This window comes from Mus musculus, chromosome 16, assembly GCF_000001635.26.
Source record: "Mus musculus strain C57BL/6J chromosome 16, GRCm38.p6 C57BL/6J".
Lineage (NCBI taxonomy): Eukaryota > Metazoa > Chordata > Mammalia > Rodentia > Muridae > Mus > Mus musculus.
In genome coordinates this window covers 58,127,997-58,151,566 of record NC_000082.6, presented here as the reverse complement: position 1 = coordinate 58,151,566, position 23,570 = coordinate 58,127,997, and the positions used below count along the sequence as shown (strand labels likewise).

At 38.7% G+C, this 23,570-nt stretch overlaps 1 long non-coding RNA gene across 1 annotated transcript; it reads left to right on the top strand.

Moving 5' to 3' along the window:
* Positions 1 to 2,882: 2,882 nt before the first annotated feature.
* Positions 2,883 to 4,550, top strand: Gm41463. Its single transcript, XR_876119.3, has 3 exons — positions 2,883 to 2,981; positions 3,280 to 3,447; positions 4,487 to 4,550. It is a non-coding gene; the product is annotated as a predicted gene, 41463 (long non-coding RNA).
* Positions 4,551 to 23,570: the final 19,020 nt, after the last annotated feature.

Sequence of the window (23,570 nt, the reverse complement as noted above, 5' to 3'; positions counted from 1 at the left end):
AACTTAATATTCAGTTTATTTGACACAGAATTTCAATATAGTGAAAAAATCTGTGAAATCAGGAAATATATGTATAACATGTATCATATATATATATATGTATATGTATATATATAATCTCTATGTGTTATATATCGATAGATAGATAGATAGATAGATAGATAGATAGCCAGCCAAACAGACAGACAGACAGATAGAAATAGAGATATTACATATGTAGTAGTTAGTGACTGGAAATGTGGCTAGTAAATTTATACATTTTATAGATCCTGGGAAATCTCTGTCATTTTTAGAGTGAGAATGTGATGAACAGGGTTGAATTTTAATAAGATTGATATGATATTCATGAATAAAATTTACTCATATAAAATTGTTTGGAAAACAAATAATTTAGGAATAATTTAACAAAAGTTTAAGAAACGAGGAAGGACAGACTGTTTTAGAAGAAATTATACAATTTCGTTGGTGTGGAGGGTAGCATTCAGGGACAACTCCAAAGCTGAGTGTAGGTTGCAAACAGATACACACTTAAAGAAACAGAAGACCAAGGGGCAAGAGGCTCCTTTGGATCATATGAGTCAAAGCCAGATTTTACATAGATGGTGAGTCAGAATCATAAAGGACTCTGTAAATATTTTTCTAAACTTTGACAACTCTGAGAAAGATAAAGCTAGGTCATTAACTTGAGACATGGAGTGTGAAAATGATTTTGAACTATGGTAGATTTTGTTTGTGGGAAACACAATGTCCACAGAGTACAAGGGGACAACCACACAATACAGAGGACAACCAAGGACTTCAAAATAGCTGTCCCAGCCACATTAAAGACTTTCAGGAAAAGAGACAAAAAGAAGTGAACAACAGAAAATATCAACCAAGACATGAAACTAACTAATCACCAACTCACATTAGAATTGAAAATTTTAAGAAAGGATATATTACTTATAAGGATATTAATACTTGGCATTACATAAAGATGGTCAATAACATAAAAGACTCTGCAAACTTGAGGATGGATTAACAGAGATTATCAAAAATGATTCACCCCAGATAAAGAGAGAAAGTATTGGTAAACACTGAAGAGAAAGGTGTACAGTAACACTGAAGGAGGAAAAACCACTTAAAGCTTAGGATGGATTCAAAGCTTTCAAGTCCGAGAAGCGCAGCAAATCTCAAGAAAGAAAGATGCCAAACAAGTGTATTGGATGGAGTAGAATTACATAGAATAAAACAATTATTAGTTATTGATTGGTTGATTTATTTAGTGATTTACTGAAAGCACTGCCCTTCCACCCAAAGACGACTTCACTCACTACCCGGAACAGAATGCCCTGGAGGAATCACTGAAACAGTAGGTCATTGCTGTAATAACCTGCTGACTGCCATGTAGACATCTGTAACATCTTGCTTGCTCCACCATCTGCCTTGTGGTTTTAGACTATAAAATGAGAACACAGCCTGGACCTGACACTGGAGACTTTCAGAAGCTGTCCTGGCTTCGTTCCTTTGGTGCCATTTCCTCTCCTCTAGTCTCATTGGTATCAGAGTGCCCATCCCATGGAGATTCCTGTAACAATGTTACAAGTAAGCGTGAAAACTAAAACTATAGAGATGTTCCTAAAAGTAATCAGAGAAAAAATTCCAATGATATGAGAGTAACCATGGTAACATCAATATTCTTTTCTCAAGAAAAACATTCTAACCCAGAGTTTAATGGACTGAGATATTTTTTCTAAATCAGGGACAAAGGGAAAAAAAAACATTTAGAATGTTTTAAATCAGCAATAAATATGTCCTTGAGAAATGAAGGTGAAATAAAGATATTTCAGGAAGTGTTGTCACAGCCTAGAACTGGTCACAGAGCTTTATTTAAGAGAGCTTTTCTTTTAGCATGCTTTTATTGTTTTAAAAAAAAAGCATACGATTGAAGCAAAATGAATAGCACTGTATAAAGAGATACCTAAAACATAGCAAAATACTTGAAATCATATGACAAAATAACCAACAAAAATGGCAAATAGGGTAAAGAGGGCATGTGGAATTGTGTGTTCGTATCCCTCCCATGCTCTACATGAGGTGGTTTAGTAATAATACTAAGTAGACAGGTTATAGATACAGAGCAATATAATAATAGAAGGAATTACTTGCAGAGTCCCAGTGAAGCAATAAAGACAAGAATGCCCAATCAGCATGCTCTGAAGAGATGTTTAGTATATGTGCTGCCGAAGTGAGCGCTGAAGAGATGTTTAAAAGGACAAAGGACAGTGACAACTGCAATAGCTTTATCAACTGTGAGTGAGTGGGTTAACAAAAGGGACAGAGCCAGGACTGTTTGAACAGTTAAGTCCCAGCTGTGTTAATTGTAGGAAACAAAGTTCAAAGTTGCAAGAAAAGATGAAACATGACACACTGTACAATGCAATGTAGTACGCAGTTCCACGCCTATGACAAGTGATTTAGAGAAACTCATCAGACGGAGAAGGATTTACTCTGCTCCTAATTTCAGAGGTTTCCGTACGTGATGACTTTGCTCTGCTGTTTTGATCATGGGATCAGGTAGAGGTTGCTTGCCTCATGGTGAACAGGATGCAGAGACAGAAAGACAATGTCCAGGGACAAGAGATAGCATGCAAGAATATAATCCCAGGGGACTTACTTGCTCCCTAAACCCCACATCTTAAGCTTTCTACTCTTTACAAGGTCACAATATTGTGAATTCATCACCAGGTTAATCCATTAGTTCGTGATTGATTCAATTGCTTCTTAATGATTAGACCTATCAAATCTGTTTTCTGAAGGAACATTGCATATCCAAAGCAGAACAGGTAAGAAGGTGATATGATTCTATTTGCTTAACAATAGAGTGTTGCTATAGGCACGAAAGAACGTAACACAACTTAAGAGGGTCTACCTTTCACTAAGACAAAATGATCTTAATTGGCTACGTACTGGTGGAGGTTCAGGATATTGCGATTACATAGGTGAGGAAATTACAGTGATGGGGTCTCTGGAAAGAGGGCATGATATGACTGGTGAGTCCTAGAAAGCACACACTGGCAGTGTCTGGGTCTCAGAATGATACCCCACAGTGGGCACGTGGCTTTCGAGAGAAGCGACAGGACATGGGCTCCTTGTTTAGAGCAAAGTAACCATGTGCACAGTGCATAGCCTTGACTCAGGGGTTGTGAGGCTCCAGGGTCCTCCAGGAGCAAAGATTCTAAGTCTCTGCAGTTTTAATAGAGGCCGTTTGGTTGCCTTCCACTTACTTTTTCCTTTCAGGAGACATCCTTCTTGGTTCCAAGGACTTTGTAATGGAAGAGTTGGCGCAGTGGCGGCAGAGGATTTTGTTTCCCTTCTCTGTGCGTTCTGAGTTTCCCGGATCCAGAGTAGCTTTGTCACCTTCACTGGACCCTGAATGCTCCTTCGGATGCTCCAGTGGTAGAACAAGTGTGTATTCACTGTTTCAATCTTTTCTGTGAGGGGGAGTAGGCATTTTGTTTTTCTTGGAAGACATCTTGCTCTTCTGTCCAGCCAGCGATCATTTCTATATCACTTAGGAAAAGAGAAAGCATGTGAGTCAAGTCTTTACTTTTTAGAAAGAATTTAAAGTTTTAAGGGAAACACCAAGAAGAAATAAAAGTCATAAGATCTTAATTACTAGAAGAGAGGCAACAGACTACTTTAATACAGCAAGCTGGGGACAGACATTTCAAAACGCATTCTTTAAACAAAACAAAATCATAGAAGAAAGAAAAAGTATTAGAATAAAATGCAGTGGTATGGACAGTGTCACCTCTGACACAGAAGACAGCTAAAGGGTCCCTTTGCTCAGACACAGACTTGAACTTCACAACACCAAGTTGATGTACATAATCCTAGATGACGTAGTTGTTTAAAGATTGACTGTTAATTATTAGGCGTGGTCTAATGTGAAGTAATTATTATGACATTTTCAAGTATATCTTATTCATAAATCTTTCAGCTATATTATGGTTTTTTCATTGGACACAAACTATTTTTGGCAACTATTTCAGCTAAATGTGTTTTGTTCACTATTTTCAAACATATTCAACTTTTTACTGTCTACTCATTTATGCATTTTAGTGTAATCTCATTTATGTGGAACAACTTGCTCGTAGCCAGTAACCTTCTATAAAGTTTACTACAAATCTTTTCTTCCTTTCAATTATTAGCAAGATATCAGCTTCACTATTCAATGAGAGTGATCAATATGTAAGTAAATCTCACTAGAGTAGCAAGGAATTCTATGCCAACTTAATAGTCACGTGTTTAGAACTGAGAAAGGAAAACACAAACAGGCACATGAACTAAAAACCAACCAAACGAACACAGGTACCCCAGAACACAAACTCAACTTTCAAAAAGAAGAACTTGTGTGTACAGAAAGGGGAGGAATTTTAGTTCAGTTTATCCAGGCTTCCGAGCATCAGCCTCCAGCCTCCTTCTTACGGTTGTTGTTTTTCAGCACAACGTGATTTTTTATTTGATTTAAAAGAACCTGGAGAACTTCCTTGTTGAAGAACAAAGTGCATGAAACGTAGATCAACTTATTTTCAAATAAACGTTTGCCCTGTCACTAATACTGTCTAGCGGTTTATTTTTACGTAAACATTTAAAGTTACCAATGTGATTCTATTTATCTTGAAATTTTTTTATTTCTTTCCAAGAATATGAATGAAATTCACTACAGATGAAAAAAGTACATTCCTGAACCCAAGCTGCACCTCATCAGCTTAGTGAGGGGGAAGCTTGACTTGACGATTGTGAATTTGCCTCACCAAACGATGCTCACACAGATAACGCATGGTAGACACTGTTTAATTTAATTCATTGTTGGCTATACTCTAGGTCATAAAAGAACAGCTGGGTGCGTGACGAAGCAGCTCGCTGTTCTTTTCAGAAACATTTATCTTATGTCATGAGGCATGGGAAATGTATTTGTATTCCTTAGAGAAGCTGATTCTAATCAAAGTCAAAGGGAATTGCAATCTCTGATCTAAACACATGGTTAGAACTATGTCATATCAAGTTTGGGGGCTTAAGAAGAAGCCTAGGCAATTGGAAACATGATTAAAGATTAAAGGAATTGGGATTATTTGGTTTGGAGAGAGCACGATTGGAAATTGACAGACCATGAGTCTTTAAACATGACATTCTTAGTTTGGAGACTGCTGAGCAGCTGTTCCTAGCCCTAATACATTCTGCCTATAAGGCAATTGTTTGAAATAGCAGCAAGAGAAGTACAGAATAGATCAAATTAAAAAAAAAAAAACCTTTCTGATTCTAGTACAAAAATATTGAGGTTTAGAAGAAAGAAATATGTATGTATGTATGTAAATATGTATGTATTATATGTATACATATATATGTATATATGTAATAAGTGTTACAGATTGAAGAAGCTCATATCCATCCATGTGAGTCTCATAACACAGAGATGCACACATATTCTTGGTAATGTATTCATGGCACTCATTCATTTGGATTGAGAGGAAATGTTTATTATCATAATAATATAAATCACAAGGTGATTTTTATGTGACCTAAAGCAAAAGACAGCAAGAAATGATGGCTGCCAGAGTGTCTATTTTCCTTAGAAACCATCACACTTTCCCTCAAATTAAGCTGGAAATGGAATCTTGGCAATATACGCTATGATTCTCTTATTCCATGGTCATAATAAAAAGGTATTTGACAGCATGAGAAGGCTTTACAATGTTCTCCTGATGTTCCCACATTTTTCTGTGTGACTGTTACTAGCTGAAATAGCTATGAGTCAATGGAATCTCTGTAGTTGAGATGTTCCCCTGCTCCACAAACCAGAAGAAACTAGCTTGAAACACAGAGAAGGCAAATCAGAGACATTGTAAGTTCATCACTAAAAGCCTAGCTTAAAAGAAAAGGAGGATTCAGATTAAACCCAAACTGGAAATGATAACGTATCAGTATTTATCTGTAAGACTCTCCAACATTTTCGTGTGGAAATATTCTATACTTGTGAATGTATATGTTTAAAATGTAACACAAATGAGTTTAAGCCAATTTTAATGAGCTATATTTTATATAAGACAAAATATGTCTGTTTATATGTACATTTCAATGAGCTTTAACAAACATATGCATTTATGTGGCCATTCCTACAATGAAGTGTGTGTGTGTGTGTGCACGTGCGCGTGCATGTGCATGCATGTGTGTGTTGAATGAATGTGCACAAAGGATAGAATGCACATGGGGAAGTTGGAGAACGCCCTAGGGTGTTAGTCTTTGTTTTCACCCTGTTTTACTGTGCCAGGTTAGCTGGCTCCTGAACTTCCTGGTATTCCAGCATACACCTACCATTTTGCAGTAGGAACACTGAAAAACAGGCATGGGTGACACAGCCTTTTGTAGATTCTGAGGATTCAAATTCAGTGGCTGATGCTTGCACAGAAAGCATTTTACCCACTGAGCCATCTTTCAAAAGTCCAAGAAACAGAGTATACTTTTTCATCCTAACTAATTCTGTTGTCTTCCTCTGAGGATAGTCTAAGGTAACAATAATCTATTGTCTGTCAAGATAGAGTAGATATTTTTTCTCATATGTGGGGGTGGTTATACAGTGTAGCATCTGTTGTTTTACACTCCCTTTCACAGCTTGATGGCTTTGAGATTCCCCATGTTGTTACTTTAGCCTGTAAGTTCAGACCCTCGTTTTTACTGATACATGGTCATAGTCATTAGATGTTTTTAGTATAGAAAGCTGTCACCCTTCTATTTCTGAGTGAGTCTGTTTGCACATGAATTTTCGATTTGGGAATTGGTGCCTATGACTGAGGATCCTGAGTTACATAGTAAATACCTCATAATTCATAGGAACTCTTTTTTTTAAAGCAAGTGAGTTGTTACATTTTTGTTGATGTTGTAAAAATGTCCCCACTGCCTCAAATCCTTGATATCACTTCATTTTGTCAGTCTGATTTTCCCTCATTGTCATGTATATTGTGGTTTTAATTTGCCTTCAGTTATTCTAATTGTATTTTTACACATTTGTTGCTGATTTCTACATCCTTTTCTTGTATCTATAGATAAATTACCTTCCTTCTGTTCTTTCTTTCTTTCTTTCTTTCTTTCTTTCTTTCTTTCTTTCTTTCTTTCTTTCTTTCTTTCTCTTTCTTTCTTTCTTTCTTTCTTTCTCTCTCTCTCTCCCTCTCTCTCTCTCTCTCTCTTTCCTTTCTTTTCCTTCTTTCCTTCCTTCCTTCCTTCCTTCCTTCCTTCCTTCCTTCCTTCCTTCCTTCCTTCCTTCCTTTTTTCCTTTCTTGGCTGCTAGACAGCATGCACGTTATAAATCTGTAATTGCATAGATTTTGTTGTCTTACTTTTCAGGTAAGTCTTACAGTAAGCATCCCTGGAGGTTCCAGACCATTCCAGTTCAGTGTCCTCTGTGATCTCAAGAATCACTCTTATGCTGGTGGTTGGTTGTATCAGAGACAATTGCAATGCTACTTCCTACAGTTTTGTGCCTGCTTACAGTAGAAGCATAACTTTGAAACAAACTGTGGCAAAGGCAAATATTTTTCATTCCTTTCCCAAATACTATAAACAATTCTATTATGCTTCCAAGCACATGGAACATCCTCAGAGCTTCTGATACTGCACAGCATCCCATCATAACACGCTGGTGTGAAATATGAGCAGCACATGGAGACTCAAACTCAGAAACGTGAAACAAAAGCTTCGCTAAAGTTAGGGATCATCTCGTTCAAATGCATAGTGAAACCCCTTAACTAAATGCATATAGAAGAAATGTGTGTATTTATTTGACATGTTCCTCCATGTTTGGTTGCTACATTTTTGGTCGTCCTCAAATAAATTCTTCATAAAAGCACATCGGCAGTGAGGCTTCTCCAATGTGAGTTCAATTACCATTTAAAAAATGAAATACACTGTGCTATTTATTGTTTCCACATGGATATGGGGCCTTTGGCTTGGGGGTCTTGGCAAAAACGTTTTATTTGTTTTTAATTTGACTCATCTCCCATTCAACTTGAAAAATTCCCTATGTCATTGGCACTTCCAAAGACATTTCATCAAAATTTCAAAATTTCTCTTCAGCAGCTTTACAAGAAAGCCAACAGAGAACCCTGAATCTTGTTAGGGGGTCCCAATAATCTCAAAGCTGTGAGAATTTAAACTAGCAGAAAAACAATTTCAGGTAGATGAGTATTCGTATTAAAATGGGTCAATACATAAACTAAGAATCCCAAGGTTCCATCAGCAGTAATCCCAAGGCCCAATTAGCTATTTTAAGTCATCAAGTTTTTACTCAGAACATTTTTATATCATCTTTTATCTGTTTTGGGTGTGTGTGTGGGGGGGTGTCAGGGTCTCACACTATACCCAGGATGTCCTGTTTGTTGGTTTGTATCTGCTTGCCCCTGGGAGTGGTACTATTAGGAGGGGTAGCTGGTAGGTGTGTCATTGTGGGCATGGCCTTTAATACCCTCCTTTTAGCTGCCTGGAAATTGATATTCTGCTAGAAGCCTTCAGATGAAGATGTAGAACTCTGAGCTCCTACAGCATCATATCTGTGTGGATGCTGCCATTCTCCCGCATTGATGATAATGGACTGAACCTCTGAACCTGTAAGCCAGTCCCAATTAAATGTTGTCCTTTAAGAGTTGCTTTGGTCATGGTGTCTCTTCACAGCAGTAAAACCATAACTGAGTCAACCTGAAATGCATTATGTAGCCCAGGCTGCCTCAAAACCAGACAAGTCTTCTTGCCTCAACCTCTTGAAAGCTGAGATAACAGGTGTCAGTCATGACACCCAGCTGTTTATGTTTTTATGATTAATTCTACGCATTTTATACATTTTGTGTTACAGAGGATTGATTCTAGTTACTCATGATGAAGAAAACCATTTACTTTATATAGTATTGAGAATAATACACAGCACACAGCAGCATCTTAGTTAATAATGAATCTTAGAAGGCCAGAGTGATGACAAACAAAGATCCTTGAAGAAAAGGTGTCATCACCATCATGGTACTTTAAAAAACACCACCAGCCTTATAGAAAGTGTAATTCAGTTTCTTCCAAAGGGAATAAATTCATAAATTAGTTTTTAAAAGCTCCTTGTTTTAGGTAAATGCAAATAAAATAATTTGCATGAAGATAAACAAAGGAGTTCAAATATTAAATGCTATTTGTAGTTGTTTCTGTGAAAGAGATAAAGGAACTGCACACATCTTTAACATGAGATTGTAATAGACTCAATAATACAATACATAAAAAGAATCACCTCATGAAATTCGTAGGCAAATGTATGGAGCTAGAAAATACCATTCTAAGTACACATGGTATGTACTCACTGATAAGTGGATATTAGCCAAAAAAGCCGAGAATACCCACTATACAACTCACAGACCATATGTGGAGGTGTGTAGCAATGTGGGATGGGGAACTGGGGGTAGCCACCAGAAAATCCTAGATGCCAGAAAAGCAAGGAGCTCCCAGGACACAACTGGGATGACATTAGCTAAAATACCCAACAAAGGGGAGAGAACCTGTAGAGATCATATCCAGAGCTTAGGTAAGGCCCTTGGTTGAGGGGTAGGGCCACCCACCCATCTCAAAAAAAAATTAATCCAGAATTGCTTCTGTCTAAAGGAAATACAAGGACAAAGAGTGGAGCAGAGACTGTAGAAAAGGCCATACAGAGGAGACTGCCCCAACTATGAATCCATCACATCTGCAGACACTATTGCTGATGCCAATAAGTGCATGCTGACAAGAGCCTGATATAGCTGTCTCCTGAGAGGATCTGCCAGATACTGACCAATACAGATGCCGATGCTTGCAACCAACCACGGGACTGAGCATAGCACCCTAATGGAGGAGTTAGGGGAAGGACTGAAGGAGATGAAGGGGTTTGCAATCCCATAAGAAGAACAACAATATCAACCAACCAGAACCCCCGGAGCTCCCAGGGAAAAAAAAAAACCACCAACCAAAGAGTACACATGGAGGGACCCATGCCCCCAGCTGCATAAGTAGCAGAGGATGGCCTTATCTGGCATCAGTTGGAAGGGAGACCCTTGGTCCTGTGAAGGCTCGATGCCCCAGGGTATGGGAAAGCTAGGTCAGTGAGGTGGAAGTGGGTACATTTTGGGGTGTGTGAAGCACCCTCATAGAAATAGAGGGAGTGGGATGGGATAGGGGGTTTGTGGAGGGGAAACCAGGAAGGAGGATAACTTTGAAATGTAAATAAATAAAATAACCAATAAAATTTGCAACAAGCAAGTGTCATGCACTTGACAAAGAATGAAGCTTTTAAGACAAGTATAAACTCGAATGTTGGCACTGTAGGAAATCTTTATCCCTCTACCCCTTCAGAAAGATTTACAATAAGGGAGTTATGACAAGGTCACCTAATAAACACCGGAACAATGTTAGGTTAACGATGGAAGTCCTGTTGCTAGAGGAAGTGAGACAGAAGTGGAGATGTGGCATAGAGTCATGACATTACAAGGTCCCCTCTAGCTCTGTTTTCATCCCATTGAGCATACGAGTTTGTTTGACATCAAATTATACCTTGTGAGATTATTGGAGGCAGGTTAAGTCCTGCTGTGTTTCCAGTGACTGTGCCTGACTGAAATCAAAGATATTTGATATTCTTTTTTCCTCATCATGTAGTAAGCAAAGAGAGAAGCAAGTGCCCTCCAGGAAGTGCACTGTTACGCATTTTGGCCTGAACTTCTGAATGCCTGCAAAAGCACACAGACATGGCAAGGACTCTGGGTGGTAGAAGGGTTTCATTTTAACAGAAATCATATGAGAGACAGGCTGTCACAAGCGTGAGCACCACCCTCATAGTTGGCATATCAATTTATTGTGCGGAAATAAATGTCTCAAGTGCTTTCCAAAGGAATGGAAAGGAGAAAGCCAGGAAAGGGGGGTGGGATTACATAAAATCCAGATGAGCAGGGTAAGATTCCGACATTGCTCATGAGAATTCCTCCACTATCGCCATGCCATGGAAAAACAGCGTGGGCAAAGTTCACAGGCAAAAGTTTCAGGCCACTCTTCATTGAAAGATGGGCACTGCTAATTCTCAGCCTAAACATTAAAATATGTCAGAATGCTTGCGTTCAGGTCTGAGGAGGAGCATCTCTGTTTACTCTCCCCAGGAACTTGTTCTGCCAGAGTTCACTGAAGAAATTATATTAGCTTTCAAAATATATGTTACAAACAGGACACTCATTTTGTCTTTTTTTTTTTTTGGTCCTTTTTTTTTTTAAGTTTATACTAATTCGGTATCTAGAAGAGGCACCTCTAACATGACCGCATTCATAATCTTACCTACATAAGATTCCCTTCATGCCACTTCCAAGTTTCTAAGAAAAGCACAGGACAAGCCTCAAAGGTAGGTTGATTTAGCCCAAAACCTCTTACCTGCAATCCTTAAATGTCTACCAGGGTCTTATGATAGGTATATCATAACTTCTAGTGTTCCCAGGATATGGGAACATGATGGAAAGTAGAAAGGTTCCACATGGGTTGCTCACCCATGCCTTTTCCTTTTAAATAACAGACTTGGGTGAAAATACTTTCAAATTACAGCTGATCACTGAAACTATGGGGAGGAACTAACTGCATCAGGAGGCCTCATGGACTTTTAAGTGCGTTGTAATTTATAGTCTCGGTGGGGTTTTCTAGCCGAATATACTATGTATATGTATAAACCATTACTTATATTAAGTTAAATTTATGAAATTATAAAATAAAGGTAATTGCTTCAAAAAATATAAGCACAGAATTTTGAAATGTATACATACACATACCCCTTCAAAACAAAAAAAGGGGTGGAGAATTTACTAGGAGGTTGTCAGATCATTTTAATTTTAAAATAGTTTTATAATGATATTGAGTATTCAGAGATTAATGCAAAGATGGAAAGATGCCAAGATGTTGCTGACAAGATAAAAAATAGCAATTCTTTAGGGGAGTTAATAGTTTTCATGGACTGGCTCTTCTAGCCTTGATTCTCAGTATTTAGGTATAACTGACTACCTGTCCTTAGATGGCAGAGTCAGTCCTAGTATGAGTCTTCAGGAAACTGGTCTGAAGGGTTTTTAGAAGTATTTGAACTTGGCCTTTCAAAGTAAGAGGAGAAATAAGTGGCCCTCTCAAGTTCTGTTTTCTCTAGAAACCTCAATAAGCAAACACAAGAGGACACCATGAATTGAAATGGTGTCCAATCTATGAGATCAAAAGTTTACACTGATGGTTTGGTTGCTGGACATTGTTCTCATATTTTCAGCAAGGCAAAAAATAGCCTGAATTATGTAGTTTATTGACAACCTACTCTGGCCAATGTGACAACTTGGCAGATGGTGAGGTTACAGAGCAAAACTTGACTCGTGGGCATGTTATAAAAGGATGTATTGGGAGAAGTAGGGGGGAACATGTGAAGTAGACAGACTTCATTTGCCCACTTAATTCTACCATCCATGCCTGTGGCTGGGATGTTTTCATAGAGCGAAGTGTGGAGTTTCATGGCTGTTGTCCCCAATAATAATTTTATTTATGGCTCCACAGCTCTTAACATAAAAATAAGCCATGAAACATCAATCATGACAAAGAATTGTTTCAACACATTGAGAATTTTAAACTCAAGATATTAGCTTTTAAGATGCAGAAGCCAAGGTCCCTAAGGAAGATGACAGAAGACCTTGGATCAAACAACTACTTTTCCTCCTAGTCCATACTGTGGGAGACAAAGGTGGGCTGGGGGTAGCACTCAGTCTTATGGCTTTCTTTCTCTGAGAAGGAGCTATGTGGCAATGGCCTTAGGCTATGCCCCTTGGATAATACTATAGGTATATTATGGCTACATTAGGAACTTGGCCATTCTTCTTAATGGATAAGTTAGAATCTTAACCATCTCTTTTATTTTTCTGTCAATTACAAATGCATTACTGCATGATACTATGTATCACAGCTATATTAGAAAAGAATTCATAAAAGAAAAAGGAAAACAGCAGGAGAAAAAAGGTCAACAGGAACCGGTGAAGGGACAGAAATAAATGTTTTAAGGAACTGATTCTTTTCTTTCTTTCTTTTTTTTTTTTTGGATTCTTTTGAGACAGTGTTTCTCTGTGTAGCCCTATTCTGGAACTCACTCTATAGACCAGCCTGTCCTCGAACTCAGAAATCTGCCTGTCTCTGCCTCCCAAGTGTTGGAATTAAAAGTGTGTGCCACCATGAGGGCTGAGATTCCCAAAGCTAACAGTCATGCCAGCCTGCTGGGAATTTAGGGAAGAGCTGATGTTGCATTTCAAGTCCAAGGACGGTCTGGGAGCAGAATGAGAGCTGAGGTTGGTGTAGTCTGAATATTCCCCCAAGGCACATGTATTCCTAGGCTTTGTCTGTGTATGTGAAACACATGAACTGCCAGTGCTGTCTAGGATTACAAAACATTGCAAAGAACACTCTTATTAATACTCGTAATTTGTCCATGGACCTCTTGGGAGTTTTCCAAAAATTTTCAATGACAGTTATAATAAACATTCCAATGGAATCTGAATATGTATATACTTGACATCTTTTTCTCGTTTGTTGTACTGATTGGGAAAGAGTGGCGATAAGGACTGTTCTTAGTCTGTCCCTAGTATTTGAGGAAATCCTTTTTAAATTATACAGAAAGCCTTTTACATATGTTTTTGGTCAGTGATGAGTATTTTCTTCTGGACTTAGATAAGAATGTCACCAAAGAATTAATATTGAATTAATATTTTTTTCTGAAGCTGCTGAGATTAAAAGATGATCTCCCCCCACCACCCCCCTCCCGGGTCTTTCTCTTCTTCATTTACAACTCTTCTCAGAGGGAAAAGTCCAGTCCAATCCCGATGCTTTGGAGTGACACTGGTCAGGATTCAGAGGCCCATCAACCCAGAAATTAAATGTCTGGTTCCCAGTTCTTTGCAGATTTCTTCTAGAAAGTCCATTTGTAGATTGTAAGCCTTGGTGTAAATCAAGGTTTGCATTTATTATTAAGTATTCTTCTCTACAGTTAGGCTTTTTCCTGCTCTATGTCTCCTATAAATATTCTCTGGGGTTTTGAAATAAATATCATCTATTCAAGTAAGCCTCCCAGAGTACAATTTCCATATAAACATATGTGCGCGCACATGCGTGCACACACCAATTTTTCCCACCCCTCAAATAAGCCAATGATTTAAGTATAGAAGTAGATTGGCTTCCTAAATTTACTTTGTGGTAGACTGATTTTACTGTTCTTTTTTTGTTTTGCTTTGAGTGGGAAGGCGCGCCCATAGAGAGACATGAGTCCTGCTTTTCCTCAGGGCTCATGTGAGCAAAACAACATCACCCGGTTGGAGCCAGGTAGTGCATTAGTCCTCAGTCAGTGAGGTAGAAACAAAGACGTTCTTCATATGCTTTCTCCCTGAGTAATAAAAAAAGAGAGAAAGGAAGAAATACTCATTTCTCATTTCTTGGAATTGAGCCCTGTTGACGTTAAAGATTTTAGCTCTTCTCCTGGTTAGTCCTCTCGGCAGGTAAGAATGGTTGGTGGCTAGCCAGCTGGAGAAGTGGGTATGCCCCCTTGAAACTCCCTTTCGGTTTTGACCATGTTGAAAGTGATTCATTCTCAGGTGGCAGTCAGAATCCTCCAAACACCAGGACCACTGTCACATTACGTTGCAGGTCTCCAGTCCTAACGAACATCAAGCTTGTGCTGACTCGACCCACTGCATTCGTGTCTCTCCTAGGAGACCGACAAGATTGACAGCTTGCTTCATGAAGAAGCTGCATGGGAAAAGCTGGCAACTCCTTTGTGTGTGTTGGCAAAGCATAAAGAAAGGCAAAGCTGGCAAGGGATGGAATACTAATTACTACCAGGCTCGGAGAGCCTCGTGTCTGCCAGGCGTTACTAAACATTATTTATTTATTTTTACCACTCGGGAGCAAGCATTGTTGTGGCCAGCTTACGTATGAGAAGTTGGTGTTCAGAGAAATTCTATTAATTTTATTTCAGTTAGAGATAGGATAGGTTATCTCAGATTATATATTTCCATCTATAATTCCAAATACTTGAACATATTACTTATGTGAATTTTGAAAGGACAAGTGAGGTTTCACAGTCACACACAAGCTAGAATAATCATCACAGAAGCTAGAGTAATCCATCACATTTTGTGTGAGTAAGATCACATTCAGAACTAGGTTGACATGGTGCTTCAGTACGTAAGGAGCTATGGTAAGACAGTGTCCTGCTGAGTGTTCCAAATTCAACGGGCTATATATTTTAATATATATGCTCTGTAGGCAAAGAAGCAGAATAAAAATACTTTTATGGATCATTAAAGGCAGCATTCTGGTGTAAAGGAACTTTCAGATTTTATAAGTTTGATTGGCTGTGACTGGTTTTTAATCACAAACAAATTATCCACCAATAACAAGAAGGCCAGTTCCAACAACTTTATTGACTTCAAATAATACCATCTGCATAAAACGAGCAGGTTCCAAAGCAATAGACCACTTTCCATAGCAAATATACACCTGGCTGCTACATTTCCAAATCTGTGTTTCTGAAAAATGTCATTCTGTTTTTATTTCTGCAAGCAATTCCCTTTTCTTTGAATAACTATCACACAGGCCTTTTGGAATTAAAAAGAATAATTAACCTTTAATAATTTTTTAATAAGTGGGATACCTGGATGAAGTGGGATAGCTTTTCTCTATAAACTTTCAGCTTTGTCTTAGAGAATTTATAAGCAGAGAGGAGAAACTAGTGAAATCCAGGGAAAGTTGTCTGTAATAATCTATAGATACAAGCAAACACAACATTTGTAGTTTTATATAGCCATAAAAATTATAAATGAGATTGACCTGAATTGAGAATGCTTATATAATCAATAAAAGATGACAACTATGGCTTTTTATTTTCTGGCTTTATTTTACTGCCATAATTGTACTCAGTAAATAAAAGAATTCTCTAGCACTAAATAGGAGGGCTTGGTTGCTTTTGCTTTTGTGGTGTTCATACTCATGAAGAAGTTGATGAACAAGATTTCAAGTATTGAGGAAGGATGCTCTTAAAGTCTTCTGCCCACTTTAGTTATTAGCACTCATCCTTCCATTCTCTGTCTATTCTTTAGTTGACAACTGCTATGTGGTAAATTGTTGCCTGTTCCCTGGACTACTCATGCCTGACCCTGCCTGCCCTCTGGGGTTGGAGGCGAAGTGGCCGCAGAGTCAATGACACAGACTCCCGGAGCAGGTGAGAAATGCCACAGCGAGCTCATCTGAACACTGCTGCAAGCTTCTTTAACACACTCCACTTGTGCCCCCTTGGTCCCAAGAGAGCATCTCTTCTAAACAGCAGTTCCCGATTGGCTAGCACTGTTTGCTTCAGCAATCCTTGGTTTCTCAGGCAGTCTTCAGTTAGGTCCTCCTGCAGGAGAATCTTTTGCGGCTGGCTGCGCAGCCCCTGATGCTTATCTACAGGTGGCCCAGCCATTCCTGGTACAGTAAATAGCAAGAAACCATGAAGGCAAAGCAAATATACATAAGCAACAAAAAGGGTCAATGTCTTGTGATCTTGCTTCCCACCCTGACAGTTTCAAATGCCTATGTGTACATTTGAACATTGTCTACAGCAAAAGGACACGCAAATTCATATGATACTTTGTCAAAGTTCCCTAAAGTTTGTTATGTATGTATTTTCCTGCTATGTTAACACTCAGTCAGTGCTTTGAATCCTCTTATATTGATGCATGGTGCTCTCTAATATAAATAATTCACAGATTGTTTAAACACTGTCCTATTGTTGGATAATTACATTGTAATAGCAGCTTTCTTATTTCCTTCTATGAAATTAATACCAAAGAAACATACATTTTATGAATAAACTGGTCATCTATATGTGTCATTAACTGGGGTTTCTTTTCAAAGTAGTTACTATTAAAGTATGTTGATTAAAATGAGAACAATAACATGGGGGGGAACCTTAAACGTCTTATACTTGGTGCTTGAAAGGTTTAATTAATTAATGAGAAAAGTGTCTGCTTTTAGCAATTAATACAAACATTAGAATCTGAACATCTTAGAAATCTGCCAAATGGCAGAGCTGTTGAAAACATTAGACATTTTTGTGTCGTCGCGTTCTCTTCTCAACTGTATATAGCAAAGACCACAATGACCACAGTTGCAGGATAGCTTTTATATTGTAAGTTACAATTAAGAGGCTATTGCCAAATAGGTGAGCTTTTCCTTATTGAGACTAAAGTCCAGTCATGAAAGTCAGCCTGCATCGAGGTCTGCAGGAGTCTGCAGCAGATCTCAAGGGAATTTAATCCAAGGCACACCCTTTGTTACTCTTTTTGTTTAAATTTTTGGTATTTGTGTTTGGAGAGAATGTTCAGTCCAGTAAGTAAGGGCAAAAGCATGTGTCTTCTTAGTCTAGCAAAAAAACAAAAAACAAAAAACAAAAAAAAACCAAACAAACAAATATAAAACCAACACGCACCAGGAAGAAGTAGAGAGTGGGGTAGCTGAGGGTTCTTGAATGGCCAAACGCCCACATTTACATTTGTATCTGTTTGTCTGCCATCATCTCTAGCTGGTTTGCTCATTAGCTGTTTCCCCACCTTCTCTTCTTTTCATTTTCACCAAGCAGCCAGCATACGTTTCACAAAGCTGAGGTGGCTACATCTCAGTCTGGAGATCCTGCTAGTGACCCTTTCTTTTCTTTTTCTTTTAATTGGATATTTTCTCTATTTACATTTCAAATGTACATTCCCAGTTTCCCTCCCTCCTGGAAGCCCCCTATCACATCCTCCCTTCCCCTGCTTCTATGAGGGTGTTCCTCCACCCACCTACCCACTCCCACTTGCCCTCCCTAGATTCCCCCGCACTGGGGCATCTATGGAGCCTTCCTAGGACCAAGGACCTCTCCTCCTATTGATGCATGACAAGGCCATCTTCTGCTACATATGCAGTTGGAGCCATGTGTAGTGACCCTTTCTCACCCAGAAAATGAAAGTCCTACTGTTTTGCTGGTGCCTGGATGCTCTGCTTCATGGAGAATAGCATCTCCCACACACCCAGCCACAGGACAGGCCTGAGGGTTTTTTTTTCTTCTGTTGTAGGGTCTCTATAGCTAAGCTTTTGTAAAGCTGACTTCTGGTCACCTGTAGGATTCACTGTCAATGCCTACAGCTCTCACCAATCATATGGCATGATGTATCTGCTCCTGCTCTGCCCACCTCTATTTCTTATCTAACTTTGTGTTTTTCACAGCAATAATCATTTTGCAATTTTTATTGTTCACATATTTCCCCCTTTTTAGCCTCAACTTCATTTAACTGTCAGTTCCACCAGGCTGTGGATCGGGTTGCTGCAAGACACATCGCACGTGTTCCACAGCACAGGTGGCCTGGGTGAGTCATGACCCCTTCTGTAGAATATTTACAGAAAATGCTTGTATGGCATTTGTGTTTAGATCTCTGAATGAAGTTTCTCAGAGGAATGTTTCTGTTTTGTCCATTTTGTGCTTTTAAAGTATCCAGAACGCTGTGAACACCTTCTGACTTCTTTGGTCTTACTTTTGATATTATATTCAAGTAGTGGTACTGTAAGAGAATCCAAAGTTGATCAATCAAATCCTAAATCTACACTCCCAAGTAGTCCATGGGCTTACTTTGCGGAGACATGATCAGGACTCACTTCAGTTTACCTCTGCATATACTGAATGTGGCTCATTACTTTGAAGTCTGATATAGCTTTAACCTTATGGTTGATCACTTATGGGGGCTGAAGAGAATAAAAGTTTAACTTGTCTCCCACTTTCAGAACTATAGTAAGTAGCAGAGTTGTCTCATAGTTTTCGTAGATTAGGTCTAGGAATCTGTCAAATCCTGCAGCTGCTCAGTCTCTCATATAAAATATATAATATTTGCATGTAACCTGTATACATTCTCCTGTGTACTTTAAATCATCTCAGTAGATTACTTATCATATCTAACATTGCAAATGCTATATAAATAGCTGTTTTTTTCAACATGTGTCTCGAAATTTTCACCCAGAATTGCTCCTATCTAAAGGAAATACAGGGACAAAGAGTGGAGCTGAGGCTGAAGGAAAGACCATCTAGAGACTGCCTCACCTAGGGATCCATCCCATATGCAGACACCAAACCCTGACACTATTGCTGATGCCAAGAAGTGCTTGCTGACAGGAACCTGATACGGATGTCTCCTAAGAGGCTCTGCCAGAGCCTTACCAATATAGATGCAGATGCTTGCAGCCAACCATAAGCACAGGGACACCAATGGAGGAGTTAGGGGGGAGGACTGAAGGAACTGAAGGGGTTTGCAACCCCATAGAAAGAACAACAATATTAACCAAACAGACTCCCTCTCCCGGTAGCCTGCCCAGAGCTCCCAGGGACTAAACCAACCAAAGAATACACATGGAGAGACCCATGGCTTCAGCTGCATAATAGCAGAGAATGGCCTTGTTGGGCATCAATGGGAGGGGAGGCCCTTGGTCCTGAGAAGGCTCAATGCCCCAATGTAGGAGAATGCCAGGGAGGGGAGGTGGGAATGGATGGGTGGTTTGGGGAGCACCCTCTTAGAAGCAAGGGAGAGGGGAAGTGGAATGGGGGTTTTTGGAGAGGAAGCCACTACTGCCACCTCCTTAGTGGAGATAAAGTTGTTTTTCTTAGTGTAGTTCTGGTTTGCATTTCCCCAGTGACTGATGCTGATAAGACTCTTTCTCTGTGCTTATTAGCCACTTGAATATCTCTTTGGAAAAATATCATTTAAATCCTCAGTTCAATTTTAATTGGGTTAGTGTTCTTTTCACTGTGGAGTGATAAGAATTATATCTTATTCAGGATAATAGCCCTTAATAGATAAGTGACTTAAAATATTTATTTAATCATGTGGCTTGTCTTTACACTCTATTGACAGCATATTTCAATCTATAAGATTCTATTTATAAGCAAGTCCAATTTGTCTACGTTTTGGTCATTGACGTTTAAGAGAAAAAAACTGTGCATAGTTAGATCCAATGTCTTGAAGACTTACTCCAATATATTCTTCTGAAAATCAAATATTTTGTCTCTTGTGCCTTTAAGTCTTTGACTCATTTTGAGTTAATTTTAGTAAGTCATGTGAGCTAAGAACATAAGATCATTCTTTGAAAGTGGTTACTCCATTCATTACAGTCATCCAATGACACCACTATTTCCCTTGTTGAATGGCCTTGGCCAAAAGTTAGTTGACTAGAAGTGTATAACATTACTTCTGGCCTCTTGGATTTTTTTCATTGCTTTATGCACCTATGCCAATTCCAGGAAGTCACTCTTTTCACTACTATGTCACAATAGTAAGTCTTAACATTAGGAAGTAATTCCTCCACGTTTTGTTCTCTTTAAAAAAATTTTTTTTTTTTTTTGCTATTTGAGATTTATTCTGATCCAGTACAGATTTTACAATCTACTCTCCATCTCAGCAAAATATGAACTGGACTTTTGATAGAAATTGCTTGAGGTCTATAGATCAGTTTGAAAGCTATTGGCCCTTTAGTAATATTGGGTCTTTTGATGAACATATATGCCTTTCCATTTATTTAGGGTTTCTTTATTTTTTCTTCCATGAATTACCTCATTGCTTAGCCTTTTCTGCCAAGTTTTTTGGTTTGTTTATTATTTTCTCTGTCATCCTTCTTCCCGGGTGGTGGCTACAAATAGATTTGTCTTAAAATGGTTTTGACAAATGCCTACTGCAGAGCATTCTCAGCCCTGTGTTCTTCTTAATTAGGCAAGAAAGAAACAAATCCTTTGGGTTGGTCCATCACTCAACCAGCAGGCAAGCAACACAATGAACTACAAGTCTATGAGAATCAATTCTGTTCTGTGGTCACTGGTACTAGGAACCGTAGCAAGAAATGCTGCCTATTGGCTCTAAGGCTAACTCTGATCTAGGGAGGAGGAGATAGACACAACTAAGGTAAAAAGCCACCCAAACCTTGTACTGAAACCTGAATATTTTCATTGATTAAGCACTTGCTTTATACCCTTGGATGCTTTCTAAGATTGTGATGGTTGACCATGACGAGTCTTATCAGTTTCTTTACTGTGTCGACTCACCCTACTCTATTACTTTTCTTTGATCCCACTCCAAGCTTAGGTCCTTAGTGCTAAGGAAGTACCCCACCACCACACTTTAATAAGCCAGCACATAAAGCTGTACTTCTTGCTCTAGACCATGAGTATTATGGGTAGTGTGGAGGCTCTGCTGTATTTCTGCTTCTGCTTCAAGATTCAGCTCAAAAGAATAGCTGCAGGTTTGAGCAGTGCCCCGCGTCGAAGTTGATGGAAATGGTAAATTATCCACTAACTCTTTAATGTTCTTTCTGGAAGTGAGTGTTCCAACCAGGTGAGCAGACAGAGAAGTGAGCATTTGAGGATACAAATATCTAGTAAAGAAAGCTTGAGTATTTTCCTGTTAAGGTTATAGTTAAGAGTATATACACGAAATAGCTTTGAGCCTCATAGAAATACAAGTAGTAAGGTAATTTGCTATGGTATAGGGGATAACAACTACATAGTAGTCCAGCTAGTAAACCAAGAGCAGCAGTTATTATATGCAGGTAATTTAATATAGTGTTACTTTAAAGATGAAAGGAGTTGTTGAGCAGTCCCAAAGGCTCTGCTGATGTCAGCCATGTATTTTAAAAGCAAATAGTCATGTTGGGATATTCTCCAGTAACAGTTCTCTTTTCCAGACTAACAAGATACACCCACTATTAATTACATTGTGACCAATAATATAGTAGGCCACTAGGATACAAGTCATGGTCATGTTTGAATCGAGGTAATCGTGCTAACTTAAGATGCATTTTCTTTCCTTCCCACTGGATCAAGTAACATTCTGGTTAGTGTAACCTCAGTTATTCTACTTTGAATAAATCCAAATGCAATGAGGTGAAGCCTGAGAGCGTGGGGTGGGGAGGGGTGGGGTGGAAAGACTTGCCTGCGGCTTGGCAGGATGGTCTTCCCACAAGGCATTACTGACAAGATATAACTTTTGGCCCCCAACAAGAATATCTAACATATTTTTACTGTAAAAAAATATGTATGAGATGGTTCATACTTTTTTTTTTTTTATCTGTGGGACTTCATGACAAAATTGAGAAATAAAAAGGAATGGTAAAAATGATTCTTTGTAAGCTGAAGAAAAAGCGTAAGATTAAAACGATTGATGCTCTAATATTGTGCTTTTTGCGTGGGTGGAATGAAAGGAAGTAACTAGCTGGATTTCATGAGACAGTACTGAGGTCAATTTGAATATGTGGATTGGGTAGAGGAATCAAGACTGATTCGGATATAGGAAGGTCTTCCCTATTGATTAATTATCTGGGAAGAGATCTTGGAAGGAAGTTGATTATTAACAGTAGAAGGAACACACTAACTACTTGGTGCTAAAAATACAAAATCAAAGCTGGGAGAACCCAAGCAGCTTGCTGCTTCTCCTTTTCAGTGCTACCCTGATAAGACTTACATCATAACATTCAGAAGTATATAGTGTGCCAGTTCTAGCTCGTCCTCTGGCTGGCCTGCCTATCTGGAAACTCAATACCTTCTTATAGGTAAGACCAGGAATAAGATAAAGGTATCAGAATCATTAGTTATCCCAATAAGAGGCCTTTGAAGAAGGCTATGAATGGAGTGTTTTGTATTTCTGAATATGCTTGAGGTAAAAAGAAGTTGACTTTTTATTTGTCTTGTCATTTGTATTCTATTCCATATGTAGGGTAATCTTATTAATCTTATTAATTAATAAAACTATATTCAGTCCCATTGGGAATAAGAATCACATTAGTAAAGGGAATATGGTTCACATAACTAAACAATCAAAGGCCTTTATGGACATACAAAACAGCAAAATGCACATCAGTGGCTATATATCAATTAAAATAAGTAGAATGCACTCAGGGCCTCCAAAAGGGGTAAATAGTGCCAGCAGATTTATCTGAGTTACTTTTTAGATTTGTTGCATTGATCAGAGGTCTGATGAAAGAACAGTTAACGGGGGTTCCAAGTTGGTCAACATCTTGCCACATTGAAATTGTGTTATTTCAGATAGAAGAAATAGCATAAACATAAAGAAAGGAGGTCGAGCTGTCATTTTGCAGAGTATATCAGGTCAACCAGGGGGAAAATGCTTTTAAATTATAAGAAATAAGACAGAATTTTCCTTGTCACGTTAGATTTTTCTGAACCTTGAATATTAGGATGGAGAGAGTTTGCTTTTTATTTGCTAGTCAGTGGAAGATAAATCTAGGCTTTAAAATTCATCAGAGACATGAACTAAACTGTGTGTAAGGGAAATATCAGTCTGTCTGCCATATGGAGTAGCCTGGAATGGGTAGAGAACATAAGGCAAGGTAATTAAGTTAGTCAGGGGGCATTTCAATAGTCCTGTGTGAGCCGTGAACAGTCCAGTGTTGTGGCAGGCAGAACAACAGCAGTTTCCAGG